General features: G+C 49.2%; 2 long non-coding RNA genes across 3 annotated transcripts; one reads left to right on the forward strand and one right to left on the reverse strand.

Moving 5' to 3' along the window:
* Positions 1-11,776: 11,776 nt before the first annotated feature.
* Positions 11,777-13,490, forward strand: LOC119310146. 2 transcript variants are annotated; one of them, XR_005150665.1, is made up of 4 exons: positions 11,777-12,247; positions 12,602-12,729; positions 12,926-13,077; positions 13,195-13,490. It is a non-coding gene; the product is annotated as an uncharacterized LOC119310146 (long non-coding RNA). The 2 variants fall into 2 exon arrangements; XR_005150664.1 differs by having other exon boundaries at positions 12,602-13,077.
* A 233-nt stretch (positions 13,491-13,723) lies between these two features.
* LOC119349131 lies at positions 13,724-15,731 on the reverse strand. Its single transcript, XR_005169256.1, has 2 exons — positions 14,649-15,731; positions 13,724-14,172 (listed from the first exon to the last, which is right to left on the reverse strand). It is a non-coding gene; the product is annotated as an uncharacterized LOC119349131 (long non-coding RNA).
* Positions 15,732-16,612: the final 881 nt, after the last annotated feature.

The following is a 16,612-nucleotide window of genomic DNA, read 5'->3' on the forward strand; positions in this document are numbered from 1 at the left end:
AAGAGGAGACCAGAAGGACGAAGCCAGCTTAAAGCCAACCTCAGGTTTAGCCGCTAGAAGGTTAGAGAAGAAGGAAACCACATGGCGCATAATCACCAGGGGGTCAGATACCCTGACACCGTCAATAATAAGGCTATCAATAATGCATCTCCGACGCCTACCGTTAGCAATAGCAAAGAAGTAAGACGTGGGGAGTCGCCCTTTAAGGTCCAGTTGATAGTGTCACGCTGTTTCCAGTACACTTCCTCCTGCCTATGAATGCCCAACAACGCCTCTTCTAGACCATACCGAGTTTGCCATTCATTCGAGGACAGCCCAGAATTATCCGCGCGTTCATCCAGAACGCCAATTTGAGCCATCAACCTAGCTTTGTCACGCCATGACTCAGCATAGTGGTTTTTGGACCAACCTCTAAGGAATCTACGAAGGAAATAAGAGCATTGGTGCCAGTCATCCATCGGGCCAAAAGACCGGCGAGTAGAAGAAAGGAAAGACATAATCTTTTGGGCCACCAACTCATTGAAACCCTCCACATGCAGCCAGGACGCATCAAACTGAAACCTTGGTAGACCCACTGGGCGCGGTACATCATTGAGAGTCAGGGGGGTGATCAGAGCCAACACAGGCAAGGGCTCTAAGACTTACACGGGGGGAATAGAGAATCCCACAAAGGACAAACAAAAACCCTATCGAGAACAGAGCGGATGGGGGGATTTTGATGGTTAGACCAAGTGAAACGGGCTCCAACCCTAGGAATCTCACGAATAGCCGTGTCCCTAATGAAGGCATTGAAGGCATCAGCCAGAGGCCAAGAGAAATTAGACGAGCTCTTGTCAGAAGGGAAACGAAGCAGGTTGAAGTCGCCCCCGATTAGGAAGGGAAGCTGGCAAGATTCAATTTTAATACTAATCTCGTCCAAAAAAGCAAAAGACATCACATGGTCAGCCAGACCATATATCACCATTATTTCCAGCAAGGAATTGAGAGATCGAAGAGAAACCACCATGCTGGCCCAAAAAATGCCATGGTCAAAAGCCACAAAATCGAAAGTATCTTTTTTGGTACCAAGAAGAAAGCCTCCCGAATGACCAACTGAGGCCACAAAGTTCCAATGAAATCTGTCTATCCCAGCAATGGCCGATAATTCGCTCACGGAAAAGGAAGATTTGAAAGTCTCGACAAGGCCAATAAATTCTACATTTTCAGATCGAACCAAGTCTTTAAGTTGGTCCCTGCGCCGCCTAGCGCCGAAACCTCTAATGTTCCAGAATAAAGCCTTCATTTATAAGACAAGTTTTTAATACAAAGACTTGACCTGCTTGGCGCCATGCAGGATTTTGGACGCTTCCCTGCCCTACGTTTAGAGACCAACGGGGGAGCTTGACACCTGTCATCTCCCCCCTCGTCCCCACCAGCCACAACCGGTGGGGCAGCCGCACCCACCCCAGCCTCCTTGGCTTTCGCAATATCAGCCTGGGCTCTTTCATTCGCCCTAATAATACCAAGAATAGACAAGGGAGAACCCAAGCTCGAGTCTAAGCAAATACCCACATCATCTAAAATTTTAAGCAAGTGATTATCAGATTGTGAAGGCAGAACTAAACACACAGGAGAGGGGGCCGTGGGAAGGGAGGGGGAGGGGGCTGGGGACGAACCTGAGGGGGGCAGATCCCGAGCCGCAGCACGCCGAGCAGCCCGATCGACCACCCGCTCACCACTGTTGGAGACGTGTCCGCTCTTGCGAGCCGTGGAAGCAGGCGAGCGCACAGGCACAGGGCGAACACGGCTGGGGGAAGCCGTAGCAGAGGACGGGCCCGAGGCCATACCCAGATCAGCTTCAAGCCTACGGCAGAGCCCAGCCGCTGACTGCCTAGAGTCACCAGAAGCACGGCTCTTGGCGGAGTATTTCTTGACAGAGGACTTCTTCTTCTTCTTGGGCACAGCGGGGCCAACCGGGGGTAAATCTTCAATGCCAGACAAATATGGAGAAGCGGGACGGGCAGGGCGATTGGATCACACCGCCGAGAAAGGCGTGCCCTTAGCCCCATCAGAGGCCGCTTCCCTGCCGCCCAAATCAGGCACTGAGTCCTGGGCCCCCCTGCCAGCAGGCGCATTCTCCTTTAACATCTCCTGGTCTTCGGGAGGAAGACCATCCCACTCCGACTGGGTGAAACGAGGATCGGTCCCTTGCATGGAGCCGTCGGGGCATCCATCCCCATCTTTGCTCTTGTCGCCGTTGCCAGAAGCCGGGGGCGGGGGAGGAGGAGGAGGCGACACCAGACCCGAGGCCCCCTCCACCCGCACCCGGAGCCGAAAGCCACCAGCCGCAGGGAAGATGTCAATGGCGCCGCGGATGCACAAAGGGTCAACACACCAAACCCGAACCCGGGCCGGCCCTAGAATGGCCAGCGAATCTTGGTCCACTTCAATAGGTTTCCCGATGAGAACCCCGAAAGCCATAAGAAATGCCGTGGTGCGCATGTTAGGAGGAACATCATCAACCAGCACCCACACATCAGACAGAGAAGAAATCGCCTTGGACCCGAGAGAAGCAGCTTTGACCGAGACCACAAGTTGATTCAGAGGCAGCGTGAAGCTAGTGCAAGAAGAGATCATACGGAGGCTCTCCTTGGAAGGAAACGTTGCAGCAAAATCGAACTCAGAAAGCTGGCGAATTTGCCAATCCCAACCACCCTCATCCCATAACTGAAGCTCGTCAAGACGGGTCTGGGAAGAAATGCGTTTAGCCTGGACGAAGATAATGCCAACATTGGAAAGCGACGAGATAGGAGCTGCCTCCGGGATCCCCCTATCTAAAGCAAAGAAAGAACACCCAGGGATACCGGTACCATAATGGACAAAAGCGGGGGGCTTGACGCGGTTCTGACAGTCAACCGTTAGGTGACCGTCTTCCCTGCAAATGAGGCAGAAGGGAGGGTTTTCGCACCGAGATTGGAAGTGGCCGGGGCGGTGACACGCAAAACAGGTGAGGATGGGGTTGGAGAATTGGGGTTGGGGAGGGATGCGACCAGAACCACGAGGAGGAGGAGGAAGGATACCGTCACCAGGCGCAGCAAGCCCAGGACTGGAGCCCCGCCCAGCAGCGGGACCGGCAGGGCGGCAAACCGGGGCCCCCAACGCGCCACGGGGAACGAAGCGGGATGGACCACCCCCCACCACCACCGGAGCCCGCGACGGAGCGCCGCCCCGGGAATCAGCCAGCGGAGGAGGCGCCAGGGAAGGCCCCGACGAGCCCGCCCTACTGGCCGCCGCCGCCGACTCCCAGGGATCGACCGCAACCGAAGGAGCACCAGACGCGGGGGAGGCACCGATGGGCTTGAACCAGAGGCGCGGGGAGACACGCCAGCCGACGCCGACGCCGACCCTGCCTCCGGAGCGAGCGAGGCCTGCAGCTTCGCGTGAAGAGCCGCCTCGTACTCCAGATCCGCGGTCGCCTCGCCGGAGCCATCACGCCCCCGCTTCTGCCCGGAGACCGCCTCAGTGGAGGAAGCACGAGAACGATCCATCGCAGCCACCGCCGCAAAGGAGAGGGAGAGGGGAGGGGGAGGAGTAGATCCGGTGAAGCGCCGAATGGGAAAACGGAGACGAGACAGATCTGAGGAGGAGGCAGGAAACCCTAGAGTGGGGGAACCGCGCCCCTCCGCACCCATAAGTACCCGGACCGAGTCAGGCCCGGCTCGATACAAGGCCTCACAGGAGGGGTGGGCTGGACCTGGGCCACCCGCGGCCCAGAGACCAAAGAAGGAAGGGGGGAACAGAAAAGGACGCCAAAGCCAACCCCGAGGCCGGCCCACCAGGCCCTGTCCCGAATCAAGAGCCCAAAACTTATTAGTCCGGAGAGGGGCGAAGAGACCAGAGCGAGAAGGGGAGACCAGAGAGGAGAGGGGAGCGGCACGCGACGCCGCAGCGGAGCCCGGAGGAGTCCGCGGAGGGGAGGAAGGAGGGGAGGTCGCACGGGGCAGGGGCGCCGCCGGGACGGAGCCAGAAGCAGGCGACGCCACGAGGGGGAGGGGGGAGAGGGGGGAGAGGAGAGCCATCTCCAGTGATCCCCTCTGTATGTAGTCCACGTGAAAGCAACTTGAAAGCAATAAGAGAGAGATGTTAGCTAGCACGCAGAACCTTCATTGCAAGATCTTCCTTTTCTTTCACGTACTGGAAACGCTAACATATCTTTAAATACAGCGTGTCCCAAGCATAATGCTAGTTCAATCTCCCGGTCCGGCGAACATGGCCCCGCGCGCCATATGCACCTATATATTCGTCGGCCGAGGAGGATAAACCTCGATCTAGGAGAGTAGATAGCGTGAGCCTAACATGGGCAAGCCGCGGCGAAGGGTCCAACGACCGACGTACGGGGCCATGCATTGTTAGGCGGGCTCCTTTGGCAGTAGCCTTATCAAACAACCAGATATTGCCAAAGGAGACTTGCCTGACGATGCAGCTTTTGTGCCCCATGGAAAGGTCATGCATGGTGTATGGTTTGCATAGCCACGTAGTTGCTTCCTTTTAGTATGTTGTGACACGTGCAGTTGCAATTTCAAGTGTTGCATCCTGTTTGCACACCTAAACAGTCAAAGACCCGGTCATGGTGTGAGAAGAATTGGTACGCCCTGCATAAGTAAGCCGACTGTCGGCAGGTACGCTCGCGGTTGGCATCAGTAACCTGGACAACTGACGCATTGTTGAACACACGATTTCAGTGTGCATGTAATTGGTATTCCGTACTAGTAGAAACTACAAATGTTTGAACGATTTTTTGTGACACATTTCTTTTGACACAAACCAATGCTAAGTAGTATGATTAACACATACGGTGATAATGTAGACCTCCAAAATTGTGAGTGTAAGACAGAGAAAAAGTGTTATAAAAAAGTTTGACCGAAAATGGCTTCCGTCCCGCTTTATATATAAAGCAACATCCTAGCATTACAACCCGGCACTATACCACACGAACGACAAAGGAAACAACAAGATGCAACAGTGTCGGGGATGTCAAAAAAGCCCCAAAACGACAAGACAACAACAAAAGAAAGATGAAAGCCCTCATGCACAATTGAGTCGAGAATGGAGCCAATTTGAGAAGGAGACTAGCCTTCGGACGAAGCTATTCCATCAGCAACACCCGGGAGTCAATCACCATTGCGCCAACCAGCTCCATCTCTGAATGAACACTCTACCCTCTCACCCTGGATCGAAGGGTGCCACGTCATTGGACGATGAAGACACTCACCCTAGAGCTGACTAGGAACAGATGATGGGATCCCAAGTTAAGGCCTCCGATCATAACTCCTCGCCGTACTAGCTCATGATGGGAGCATAGCCGTCATGGCCACGGAACCCTCAATGCGAGTAAGATGCTATCATCCACAACCGCACCCAATCACAGGCGGGTAGGAACCTTGCTCATGCAAGAGAGCCTCCAAGAACGGAATGACATCGTAGCGCCGCCATCATCACTATGAAACTATATTTACAATCCTTTGAAATAAAAATGTTATACATGAGTATGATTCTATTCCTACAACCAAAGGGTTCCAAAGGGCTACGAATCCTATTTTTTAGAATTCTTGCAAAATTTCTCTAAATCAAAGGGCGCCTAAAATACGGTTCTTGATCCAAGTTAAGCCATGAACTTTATAAAATCATCGGTATTAGCAAGACACCCTAAATGATAAGTTTATTTGGGCTTTTGTTTATTTTAGCATCTCAAGGTTCCAAATGAATAAAGTACAAAAATTCATGAAATCTCAGAAGTTCTAATTATGTCCGGGTTCAAGAACACAATAGTGTAGCAAATTAAACTAGTTCATTCGACTTCAGCCATGAACTGTGAAGAAGAAATCGTTCGTCTAACAAGACTGTTAGATTGTATAGTTTTCATATATGTGTACTTATGTTGTAACGTTGTACCCCTTCATTATATATATGTGATGAGCTCTTTTACGGTGATTGACGAGTTACGACTAGTAATTTCATGTAACTCCACCTCGGAATTTTTCGGACCGTTAGATCTGGGAAAGTCATTTGAAGATTTATTTTCTGTAAGAAGGGTAAATTAGTAATTGAGCTGCTCCGTCCGTTCCGTTCCGCACGACAAGTTCGTCCCCGTCCCCACGCACGGACGAATCCAATCTCAATCCCCTCGCATAGCCGCCGCCGCCGCCACCCTCCCCTCGCTCCTGCCGCAGGGATCCGGCCGGCCACCAGTACTGCAGGCCCTCCACCGCGGCGCGCCGAGTCGGCGGAAGCCTCCGCTTCCCAGGCGCCCCCTAACCTGCCGCCGACGACAGAGGATCGATCTCTCCACCGTACGCCGGAAACCATACTGCCTCAGGCTGCGCAGTTCCCTCCTGTTTACTCGAGCGGTTTCCCCTCTGACGTCCATCGCCCGTACTACCTCGCCGCCGGCGAGCTTCCCGCCGACTATAGGTAGCTGCATATATGTCCTACTAGCTCCTCCGATCCTCATGTTCGCGTCATCGTGCGGCCGCGGCAGTCCCATGCTCTGATTGCCACCGAACTACGCCCAACCAACTGCATGTTCAGAGCAATACATTTCCTGATCGCTCTAGTACTTTTGCTCTGTTATTTTGCCTGTTCCCAAGTCTGAACATATTAAGGCCGGCCTGAGGGGATGTTTGCTGAAATCTACTGCTGTTTAATTATATTCATTTCAGCACTTGAATAGGGTGATTTACCAGTTGTACGAATTCTTGGCATGCATGATTAGAGTAGCTGTGAGAGTCTAAATCTGAAATCTTGCTTGCTTATGCCTAGACATGGTTAATTAAATCCTTATCACTGAAAAATAATAAGTATACTGAGAGCAAGCTTATGACTTCTCTAATCATGGAAACATGTGCTTAGCATAATCACAGTCCTTGGGTACGGTGCTTTCGTTGGTGTTGTGGTGTGATAGTTAGTATTAGCATGCGCTTCTTCGCTTGTGAGGCCTTTCCGGCCATGTATCGAACCTATTTGCTTTTGTTCCCATCGCCCCGTGTCAAACCTTAGTTGGAATACTCTAAGGGCCTCATTTTAAGGCTGGGCATGTGCCTCCATTCTAAAAAAAAGCATAATCATCTAGTTCGCTCTTCTTGCTATGCTTGTAATTCAAAACCTTGTAGTCATTTTCACTTCAGTTTCCACACGAGTACCAAAATCAAAATTCGGTATTGAATACGGTTTTTATAATTGCAATGTCCATTCTGCTGTGTCATATATTGTAAATGACCTTGTGAATTGTGATGGGACATGAGTTACAACAGTGTTAGTTGTCAATTCATGTATGATATTTGTCTTCTTAATAGTATTATGTTTGCTTCCATATATTTCTAATATGAAAACAATTTTTGGTTGCTGGAGTAAAGATTTAAACCGTCTCCATGTTCCTTATCTATTTCTGCAGTGTCCACAGTGAGCCTTCAGTACATTTTTTTGCAATGTAGCACCATATATCCTTTCTTTGTGAACATAATTGTGGAGCGTGTGCTTAAAGAGTGATCAGCTTAGATACTTTGGTTGACACTTTGCTCAGCCTAGATAGTACAGAAAGAAAGCTTAGTCTGGATCCAGCTGTCTCTGTGCAGATTCCCTTCTGTTGCAAACTAAAGGTTGGATCTTGACTTAAATCACTTGAGCATACAACAGGGATCTTGACTTAGTACAGTAGTTGCATAACATGTGGTTCATTTTGCTGAGACCTGTATCTACATTTTTTGCTAGATTAGCTGCATTCTAAGATGGCACTCCTTTCTGAAAATGAGATTGTCATATCTAGTTCAGTGCTTCGCGAGGAATTTGAAAATATTCATTTCCTACCTTCTATTCTCTTTTTTATAGGACACCATAGGACAGGATCTTGTGTATTCATTTAGCTCTATGCATTAGCAGGCACACTATACTGTTGTATTGACTATTGCCCTGTCGGAACAAATTATGTTGACATACTCAGACCAATGGTTGCTCGTTTTTTCCTAGGTATGTGAAAAGTCAAGGTGACAAACAACTGTGGTATAAGAATGCTGCACATTTGACATCGGATTGTGCACCTGAGGTAACCGCTGATGGTGCTCCAATTGTTCCATGTGGCCTTGTTGCTTGGAGTTTGTTCAATGACACATATACAGTTTGGGTCAATAGGCTGGTTATTCAAGTGAATAAAAAAAAGGACATGGCTTGGAAGAGTGACAAAACAATAAATTCGGCAATAATATCTATCCCAGTAACTCCCAGAAGGGAAGTCTTATAGGTGGTGCTAAGCTAAATGAGAGCATACCAGTACGCGGATTTCTCTTTGACCCTGCACATGCATTACTTTTGGTATTAAGGGATCTGTGTGCTGGAATATAGCAGACCTTTATTACAATCGTTTTATGCACACTATAGATTTTTTACTCATTAACAATTTATTCTTCTTGTCTGGTGTTCGAACCATCGGATTGGTGTGTGTACTAGACAGTTGCCAGCCACCGTCGTTTACCTCCAGCTCACCGGCCAGCCGCCATCATCTACCTCCTGTCTTATTGGATCGCCGGACAGCCGCCATCGTCTACCTCCCGCCTCGCCGGACAGCGCGGTCGTCTAACTTTGTCTCACCGGACAGCCACCGCTGTCTACCTCTGCCTCGTAGTTAATTGTGTACTATAAATTCCTTCTGAGAACTTGTTAGGTTATTCTAACTCTGCCATGTATCCAGGATCTTGTTTACTGAATATGTACTTTTTTTAGTGAATATGTACTTTTTTTAGTGATTTTCATTTTCATGGCACTTCCATGATTTATTTCATTTTTTGTTATATATTTTCCAAGATTTTTATTTTATTTTTCCCTAATGGCCATGGCGTGAGAGCGGACTGCTAGCGGGCTGGGGGCTTTGGGCGTTGCAATGAAGAAGTTTTGCAAAAAAAAAAATCAAATTCAGGAGCATTTTAGGTCAAAATTTGGCCAAAAAAAATCAATAAAAATTCTCAAAAAATCACACTACCCTATATTCAATCTGGGAAAGTTAAGTTTTGGCGAATAGAAAAAAATAGAAGCAAAATTCAAATTCAGGACCATTTTGGACACGTTTCGAAACAATTCCGGATTAGTAATCTTTATCTGCGAAAAGCAATCAAACCGGTTTCGGCGGCTTCGGAACATTTCCGGTTTTTATCCCGGAAAATTCTTAGAAGTTTTCAGAATAATTCTGGCATCCTCCAAGAATTATCAGGCATGTGCCGAAACCAATTTGACTTAATGGTATACCCTGAAACAACTTTTCAGTTTTACCGAAACTATTCCGGTGTTCTCTCCGGAACTTTTCCGCTGTCTCTGAAACTTTTTCGGTGACTTTCTCTCAGACTCCCTGTGTAGTATTCTGCAGATAGATGACCCTTAAGCGTGTGACCCTATAGGTTCGGTGAAGCATAGACATGACACGAAACACTTTCCGATCAATGATCAACATCAGAGCCGTGGACACCCATATTGACCCCTATACCCACACGAATAAATATTCGAGTGAACCTCCAGTTGCCGTGTGCTATTCATGTTGCTTCGCGGTATATTACAAACACCCGAGGTGATATTTACTTGCATCCATGTGGATCAACAACTTGTCCACTATGCTAGTTACCTCGTTACCGGTTTTGTCCTCTTTTCTCGTTTCCGTGTTCCGGCATCCCTATGATCAAATCACATTGTGTCTGGCCAGACGATGATGGATACCGTACCACCGAGAGGGCCCAAGAATATCTCTCCATCGTCGGAGGAGCAAATCCCAATCTTGAGTTATCTCGTTTCTTGCCATACTTTTCCGTGAACCCGTAAGCCGCCGTAATAGCCACCTAGTTATGGGATGTCGTTTAACAAACCCCAAAGTTCACGAAGCAAGTACGAAGGAACTCGATACTCTCATGGTCTAAGAAATTATGCAAACATTAACTTTCTCTGTGTTATTAACGATTAACTAGTGAAGAATGTATCTCATAGCATAACATTAATTCGGATCGATTCAACACAAGTGTTCTTCTAACAATGTGCCCTCAAAATTGCCGGCATAGACATGCCCATGATCAGGAAAACAGGATTATCATGCAATACTTGAGCTAGTCTTAGAGGCATGACTAGGAATACATTTTACAGTTTATTATACCACACGCGCACATGAGTTTTCCTCCGAGCCTTGTGTTATTGCAGAATTGAGAATCATTGCAGTTATAGCATGGAACATAAACTTTCATTACAAACTTTGGAGATACAAAATAACTATTATTACTGCCTCTAGGGCATATCTCCTACACAGTATGGCCCATAGTGCTAGTCGTGGTCGCCATGACCCATAATGGTAGTAGTTAGTCCGTGTGACCCATAGTGCTAGTCGTGGTTTGGACGACCCGTAGTGGTAGTTGTGTGTCAGGACTACCTATAGTATTAGTAGAGGGACCACATGACCCGTAGTGGTAGTTGTGTATCAGGACGACCTTTAAAGGTAGTTGTGGGTTCAGACTACCCATACTGATAGTTCTGGGTTCGAACAAACCATAGTGCTAGTAGTGGCATCACACGACCAATAATGATAATTACGGGATTGGACGACCCATAGTGCTAGTTGTGGGATCAGAAGAATCATAGTACTAGTTGTGGGACTAGACAACCCATCATGGTGCTTGTTGACCCAGATGACCGACAGTGCTATGTTCTGGGTTCAGATGACCCATAGTGCTAGTTGGGGGATCGGACGACTCAGTGTTAGTTGTTAGTCCAGACGACCCATAGTGCTAGCTGTGGAACTGAACAACCCATCGTTGTGCGTGTGGACCCGAATGACCGATAGTGCTAGTTCTGGATTCGGATGACCCATAGTGCTAGTTGAGGGATCAGACGACCCATAGTGCTAGTTGTGGGTTTGGACGGCCATAGCATTATTAGTGTGATCGCCCCCAAATACCGGTCTTACTCGTCCGGGCCCACTACTATCGATCTTAGTCATATAGATCCATAAATAACAATCTTAGTCGCCCGGACCCACAAGTACCAGTCTCGCTCGGGCTCACTACAATCGATCTTACTCGTCCGGACTTAAGTATCGGTCTTACTCGTTCAGGCTCACTACTATCGATCCTAGTCGTTCGGACCCACAAGTATCGATCTTACTCGTCTGGACCCACAAATACCATTTTACGCATTCGGGCTCGCTTTTATCGATCTCAGTCGTCCAGGCCCACTACTATCGATCTTAATCGTCTGGACCCAGAAGTAGCGATCTTAGTCATTCTCATCCACAAGCATCGATCTTAGTTGTCCGGACCCACAAAGTATCGATCTTAATCATTCGGGCTCGCTACTATCGATCTTAGTTGTTCAGACCCACAAGTATCGGTCGTACTTGTTTGGGCTCACTAATATCGCTCTTAGTCGTTGAAACCACAAGTACCAATCTTTGTTATCCATGCCCACAAGTACCATTCTTACTCATACGGGTCCACAAGTACCTATCTTAGTCTTCCAGACTCGCTACTATCGGTCTTACTTGTACTGACCCACAAGTACCGATCTCAGTCGTCCGGACCCACAAGCACCGATCTTGCTCGTTCCGGCCCTCACCGATACTTTCTAATTTTCTAAAAATATTTCACGTGTTTACGCCAAAAATACCTTTCCCCCTTCACTGAAAATATAATCCCGCCACTTTTCCAAATTTGCGGCCCTTGGCAGCCTATGACCCCCACCAGTCAATCATGAAAAAAAATCTAGCCCCCACGATCTTATCCCGCATATAACAATCGCTCCACCCCCGTATTCTCCTGCTCCTATCCCCTCCAGAATTCTCGCCACCACCAGATCGGAGCTCCTCCGATCCACCCGGCCCAGCCAGGTTGAACGCCGCCCCGTTCTCATCTGCGAGATCCCGGTTGCCGCCTCACCCACGACCCTCTCCTCCGCGGCCCAGTCCGCTCGAACGCCGCCGCCCTCCTCACTGGCGGGATCGGAGCCGCCAGCCTCACCCGCGGGATCGGAGCCGCCGGCCACCGCCCACCTTGCCTGAAGGATCGGATACCACTACTCTTCTACACCGACCCATCACCGGCCACCGGTGGTGCATCACCTGCTTCGCCTTACTGTGCCGTTTCGAAGAAGCTGTGGGTGGAAATTCCCGAACTGCTGCGCCGATGGTGGTGTGATGCCGGCGATGGGTCAGCTGGCAATTCGATATGCGAGGATGTCGCTGCCAACTCGGGAGGTGTGTTCACAGGATGATTCATATCATGCTTGAAAATGCGCAATCCTGCCTGCTAAATCTGGATAACCATGAGCTAATTATTACAAATGAATGCTAATTTTGACCCTACTGGCCTCACGATTGATTCCAAATTTATTTGTGAGGTTGTATGCCAAGGATATTAGATCATAGACATTTGCTATTTCTATGATTTGTATCCTGCCTCCCCACTGTATCATGTATCATGTAGGTAACTTGTTCTATATCTACAAAAGTTACTTGCTGTAAAATAGACTGTAGATGTATGTGTTTCTTCGTCCGTATTGACCAGGACATGAGACTAAACAAGTGTTATTTTACTCCTTGGTTTTGCAGAGAAAATGGAACATATATCAATCTTGTAATGGATGTTCGGGATGCTTTTGAGGGAAATGATTTGGTCAAATGTTGATTGCGAGGGTTTGGAACCAAGTGACAGCAAAAAAAATGAAGCAAAGCTGAAGGTTCTCATCCCCCCATAGCCATTATGTTACCATGTAGTTACAGATGATGGAAATATATCATGTACTACTTCTGAACCAAAATATAAGACATTTTTGTAGGCTAAACTAGCCTACTAAAACGTCTTATATTTTGATACGGAGGGAGTATATACTTTCTTATACCCTAAACAAAAAATATGTGGTTCTCTATGTGTAGGATCTTGTTCCTTGTGTTCTCCTGTCATTTGACAATGAGCAGATATTAATCTACAGAGGCAGTGAATGGAACTCTAGATACTCAGCCTCCCACTATCACTCCAAAAGTTCAAAAGAATAATCTGACAGTGTCAACTGCTTTGAGTAACTCAGGTATCATCTTTAATGTTCACAATGATCCATACACAAGGCAGCAGTAAATGGGGAAACAGGTATGCTTACATCAATACCACAGTGCAATTTTTGATTTAAAAAACTGTGCAATTTCAGGATGGGTGGTTAGAAGAGCTGGAAGGGAAGGCGCAAGAACATGATAAGAAGGATGTTGCACAACAAGAGAAGATAAAGGAGCTCTAGATTGTTGTAGAGAAGATTATCAGTTTTTACTGGCGGCCGTTAGAAGCTGTACAGAAGATGATGCATTTTATTAGATTCAAGTGAGATTATTCAGATTTGCATAAAAAAGCTGTATAGAAGTTTATGCATTTTTATTAGATTCAAGTGAGATTATTCAGATTTGCATAAAAAGTGCCGAGGATCGTGCAAAGCTAAATTATCTTTGTTGTTGCTGCTTATCCTCGAGGAAGCTTGTGGTTAAGAACTGGACTCAGCTCCAAGGACTAGGGGGTAACCTTTTCTTTGCTTTGTTATCAGTTGATTATTTCACTATATATTTTGTTCAGTTCAGCTGTAAGCATCAGACCTTAACAGGAAATTCAATTTGATTTACTTGGCCATGATCAATGAACACATATATTACACAAGCTCACCAAATGAACGAGAATTTGACAACAAAGAATGAATCACGAGAAGTAAGCATACAAAAGTGGCTCCTACCTTGGAGAGAAGTTATCACAAATAGATTGCGGACAAAAGTTTATAGATAGAAGCTCATATGAAGCACCCCTCCGTTCACAAATTTGAAACAGATGGAGCGGAGGGAGTAGTACGCAAGACTTGACACAATATGAAATGAAATATACGTATTCAAACAATTAAATCTAAAAATCTCCAGCCTGTCCCCTGCAAACCCGTGACCTCCATCTTCGAAAGGAGAAGGGCTGGTGCCATCAACCATATCAAAAACACAGAAAGTGAAGCTGTGACAACGTGTGGTGATGTGATCCTCCACCGATCCAACATGGATGATGACTCCATGCACCATCGTGCGCTTTTCTGTCGGCGGTGAGGTTGGGCCGTCCGGCTCCGGCAGCTCCATGTGCTAATCTTTGGCACGTTGGAGGGGTCCTGCATCCACACCTCCACGAGAAGATATCAGTCTTCTTTCCTTATTTCTCACTGTGTTCTATACAACTGACACGCTCAACAAGGATTAACATTCATCCATGTGACCAAATATCAGTCTTTTTCTAGATTTAATCATAAATCAGCACCACTTTGGTTCTTGCATAATATGATCTTAATTACTATCACATTTTATGGGTAAAGACTCAGACAGTACCAAACCGTTTGCTAGTCCAGTGCCTAATCAGAAGAACATTGTCTGAATCTCTTACTATAACTGTTTTTCATAGCACAAAGGTTCTGAACCCATCAACTTGCAAGTCATATTCTAATGAAATTTACCATGTTCAGTATTACCTACTGACTCTAATCACTACCTACTGACTCTAATCACTGTAATCAAAAGCACTGAGAAGGGGGAAATATACCTACTGACTGTAATCACTGTAATCAAAAGCACTGAGAAGGGGGAAGTATACCTCTGTACTCCGGCTCCTTCAGCTGAATTCGCCCACCTACCGCTGGGACGTGCTTGCCAGAGCGGCCGCCGAACCGGCGCAGTTTGAGGACGAGGGATGCCACGGTGGTCAAGTGCCTCTTGGACGCCCACCGTTGGCAGTAGGACCATGAGAGCCGCAACACATGCCAACAATTTTGATGGGCATTCGGGTGATCACCATGTTGTTGAACCATCGACGTTACCGGGTGACCCGGTGGGCAGAAGGTAGGAGAGTTGCGCGCCGACGACGTTGGGCACCATGAGCAGCGGTGTTGCACCAGCAGCGACTTGCATAGTTCCACCAGCAGCGGCAGCACAGGCGTGTTGACGGCGTCCCAGGCAACATGACCGCCACCATCAACGACGACGTCGACGACACCACTTCAGCTTTGATAAAGGAAAGGAGGAAGCGGCGGCGCTGATGCTTCAGCCCCACGACCGACCGGATCCACTGCTCACCGCGCTCCACCGGTAGGTCGCCTCCCCTCTGACTCCCTGGACGTCAACACGTGCGTGCTCCTCTGCTATTTCCCATGCTCGCACGGATAGGATATGAGAACAGGGGATCGAGGAGGCTGTGGTGCTGCTGCTCCAGCCCCACGACCGACTTGCTTCGCTGCTCGTCGCGCTCTTCCAGGCCGCCGCCCCTCCCTTCGACCCCCCGGGCGTCGACGTCGACGTGATCCTCTGCTATTTCCTCTGCCCGCACCGAACACATGCGAGAAAAAGTGGATCGAGGTGAGCACGACGAGGCGGGGGCCTCCTCGACCTTCACGGGGCCACCGGTGGCCTTTCTCTCCGCCTCCTCTCCGTGACGCCACGGCCGCCGAACCGGCGCAGGGTGCTCTTCCTCTTCCTCTGGACGGCTACCACTGTCGTGTGCTCGATCTGGCTCTTGACGGCCAGGAACCGGGTCGGCAGCAGACGCCGGTCCTCGAGCCCCTGGGGCCAATCCGCCGCCGCCACCGCCGGGGTCATTGGCTCCGCCTCCTCGCCCAAGCGGCCATCCTCCCCGACCCCTCTGCCAACCCACCCTATCCTACCCTTCTGCTTCGAACCGAGAGGGGAACGATCGAGGAACCGACCCAACGGTGAGGGTGAACAGGAGATGTATCGGCCTTGAGTGAGATTGGAGGGAAATTGACGGATTTGCCCTTTAGAAAATTACTAGTCCCACCTAAATTTTGTAATGGTCCCACCGTTATTTGTAATTCCACGTAATTTAAGTTTCATAACTCCGCGTAACTCCTATTTATCTACCGTTTGATTGGAGTCGATGGACTGCCCCTAAAATCGCCAATCACCGTAACAGTTGTAATATGTGATAGGCCACCCCTGGAGGGTTGTGCCGGTTCCCCCAAATATATTGTCTTACATGGTATCACGCTAGGTTACGATCGCTTCCGCTCCAAAACCCTAAAATCCGCACCGCCGCCGCCGCCGTCTTCACCGCCGCCGCGCCACCGATCTCGCCGCCGCCATGTCGAGTGCCGCCACGTCCGGTTCCACCGCCGCGGGGCTACTAACGGCCTCCCTCGCGGCCCTTCTGAACCTCCCTCTAGACGTCGTCGCTGTCCCGGCCCCGCTCGGGACCCGGAGCATCGGCTACGTCTACTCGACCCCGCCTGCGCCCTCAACCCTCGGGCGAGAGCTCGCGGTTCACACCGCGGCAACGACGTCCGCCACTGTCCCCGCGGACGGCATCCCGTCGCTCGTGCCGGCAGCGCCCGCGACCGCCCCGATGGCGGGTCTTGCGGCGTACGCCCCGGCCGTGGCGCTGTCTGGCCCTCCGCCGTCTTCGGTGACTCCGGCTGCCTCCATGGCGCTTGCGGCCCAGGCAGCCCCCTCGGTGGGATCGTCACCACCGCCGCCGTTTCACTTCGGCCATCTCATCACCATCAAGCTCTCCGCCGACAACTACATCTTCTGGCGTGTGCAGGTTCT

This window comes from Triticum dicoccoides, chromosome 1B (assembly GCF_002162155.2).
Source record: "Triticum dicoccoides isolate Atlit2015 ecotype Zavitan chromosome 1B, WEW_v2.0, whole genome shotgun sequence".
Taxonomy (NCBI): Eukaryota; Viridiplantae; Streptophyta; class Magnoliopsida; order Poales; family Poaceae; genus Triticum; species Triticum dicoccoides.